Genomic DNA, 3,150 nt, shown 5'->3' with positions numbered 1-3,150 from the left:
ATATATATATATATATATATATATATATAGACACACACATATATATATATATATACACACACACGCACACATATATATAGACACATATATATAGACACACACACACATATATAGACATACACACACACACATATATATATATACACACACACATACATATGTGTCTGTATGTATATATACACGCAGAAAGCTAACTACGCACGTGTCTGTATTCTACACATACGCAATAAATTATACAGCCCACCCATATATGCCCACAACTTTATAAATATAAATATTGTCCAGCAGTAACATATGTGTATTTGTGTGTGGTGTGTGTGGTGGTGTGTGGTGGTGTGTGTGTGTGTACAATATGTCTTAATTACGACGTGTGTATGTATGCCAATATTGGAGTAGGTGGGGGTACCTCTTTACCCACCAAGTCAGCCCGGATCGAGTAAGCATATGAACAGAGACAATCCAGTCGTGACAACCCTCATCGAATTGCCCAGCCTAACAAATGCGTTGTCCAATGAGTCTTGTTTTATTCTTCTAAGAGACAGTATGTTGTGATTTGTTGAGAGGTGGCTGTTGTTTCTAGACATCCGGGTGACCACATGATGGTTTCATATGATGATCTGTGTTGGTGGGTGTAAGGGGGGGGATGCGTGGGTGATGGTAGGTCATTGAGGGGGGAAAACGAGTTTGGCAAAAACAAATCGCAGTTGGTTATGTGTGTGTGTGTGTGTGTGTGTGTGTATACATGATGGATTGTAAGTAGATAGGCGATGATGATGATGATGATAATGCCGATGGTAGCGATGGTGATGATGATGATGCTGACGATAACTGATGAAAATAACGATTATTGTGATGGTGATGATGATAATGATGATGATGATGATGACGAAGACGACGACGATGTAGGTGGTGACGAAGGTGGTGGCGGCAGAGGCGTTGGTGGTGGTTGTGGGGGTGGGAGTGGTAGCGATAATGATGATGACGATGAAGATGATGATGAGGTGTCATAGCGATGGTAGTGATGATGATAATAGCGGTGGCGATGATAACGATGATGATGATGAAGATGATGATGATGATGATGATGATGATGATGATGATGACGTTGTAATAAAGCTTCTTCTTGTTGTTGTTCTTGTTGACCATTGGAATACGGAGGATAAAAATAACGGAATCGAAAGACGACGATGGCGAAGAAGACGACGACGACGAAAATGGTGAAGGCGGTGGTGGCGTCGGAGGCGTCGGAGGCGGTGGTGTTTAGCCCCCGGTCAGCCGTGATCCAGCAGCAGACGTGATCGAAATACGTATGCAGGCTTGCTCGTTGCGTTGAATGAATCTCCGTTCGATTTATTTTCTTCTTCTTCAAGCCACAAGTGTATCTAGGAATACATTATCCAGATGTGTCCTTTTCGCCTTTCTTTTATTAACAGTGTGTGTGTGTGTGTATGTGTGTGTGTGTGTGTTGTTGTTGGTGCAACAGGGTGACGATGATTATGATGGTTATGATGATGATTGAAATGCTACGCAAGCACGCGCACATGTCATATATATATATATATATATATATATATATATATATATATATATATATATATATATATACACATATATACCCCCACACACATATATACCCCCCACACACATACATATATGTATGTATACATACATTCATATATATATATATACCCATGTATAAATATATATATGTATACACACACATACGTGTGCGTGTGTGAGTGTGTGTGTAAGTACGTGTGTAGAGACACATATGCGTGCGTATATATGAATGAACATACACACGTTTGTGTGTATGTTTAGAAAATGAAACTAAACTGTGAGTAGCGAGATCAGGACTATAAAAACGTTGGAATTAAAATATATACACATCCTATAACGTATATTGAACGCTCCCACTCACCCGTGACCATCTCCACTGACCCCGTTTAAGAACACAAACGCTCTTCAATCCATCCATCCATACGTACATACAAATACACAGACATATATATACATATATACGCATATATATATATACGTATATATGAGTGTGTATGTAAGAGCGGTGGTGCTTAGGTACAGGTCAACGTTCGTTTGATCGAAGACTTCCCAGACGTGACCAGTCCGACTTAATGTACGTTCCGAATTACACTGTATAAAGGTCTTTCTTCTCTGTACTATCTTCTGTTCTGTTTTTTTGTCTTCAACTCGAAATACATTTAGCTGCTATTTCTGACTCCTGCATCTACACATACGTGTATATATATATATATATATATGTAAAGCTAAAGATGTCAGTGAACTCGGGTGTTATACACACGCGTGCGCGAACACACAAATACAAACTTACCCGCACTATCCAAATTACGGGCATATATTCATTTATTTATGTATATGTAAGTGTGTATATACAGACATTATTCAATATACACTCGCACGTTCATTATCTGACACTCATTTTCTTGTAGTAGTTGTAGGAATACTAAAAACGGAAGAATCATCTCAATTCTTAAAATACGGGCTGGTATATATATATATATATATATATATATATATATATACATACATATATATAGAGAGACATACACACACACACACATACATTTATACATATATATATATATATATATATGTGTGTGTGTATGTGTATGTATATATATATATATATATATATATATATATATATACCATACATGTATATGCGCCTACGTTCTAAACACACACCACACACATAAATATGCGGTGTATGTATATATAAATACATATGGATCACATATATAAACAGACTATAAAACACATATGCACACATTATTTATATAATGCGTATAACGAAGTACATTGAACACACACACACACACATATATATATATATATATATCTGTGTTCCGTGTACCCACCCACACTTGGAGGTATATATATATATGTGTGTGTGTGTGTGTGTGTGTGTGTGTGTGTGTGTGTGTGTGTGTGTGTGTGTATGTATGTATATGTAGATATATAAAGAAAGCTATTTAAGTGTCTAGATAGATAGATAGATAGACAGACAGACAAACATATATATATACACCAACATACGAGTATAATTATACAATATTTATATACACAAACACGTATATATATATATATATATATATATATATATATATATAT

The 3,150-nt window shown here is 36.3% G+C and overlaps 1 protein-coding gene across 1 annotated transcript in view; it reads right to left on the bottom strand.

The window, feature by feature from the left end:
- Positions 1 to 3,150, bottom strand: part of LOC106869832 (uncharacterized) — a 121,208-nt gene that overhangs the window by 117,137 nt on the left and 921 nt on the right. The window lies entirely within an intron of this gene.

This window comes from Octopus bimaculoides, chromosome 27, assembly GCF_001194135.2.
Source record: "Octopus bimaculoides isolate UCB-OBI-ISO-001 chromosome 27, ASM119413v2, whole genome shotgun sequence".
NCBI lineage: Eukaryota > Metazoa > Mollusca > Cephalopoda > Octopoda > Octopodidae > Octopus > Octopus bimaculoides.
The sequence above is the reverse complement of the archived record's forward strand: the minus strand, read 5'-3'. Positions and strand labels throughout refer to the sequence as shown.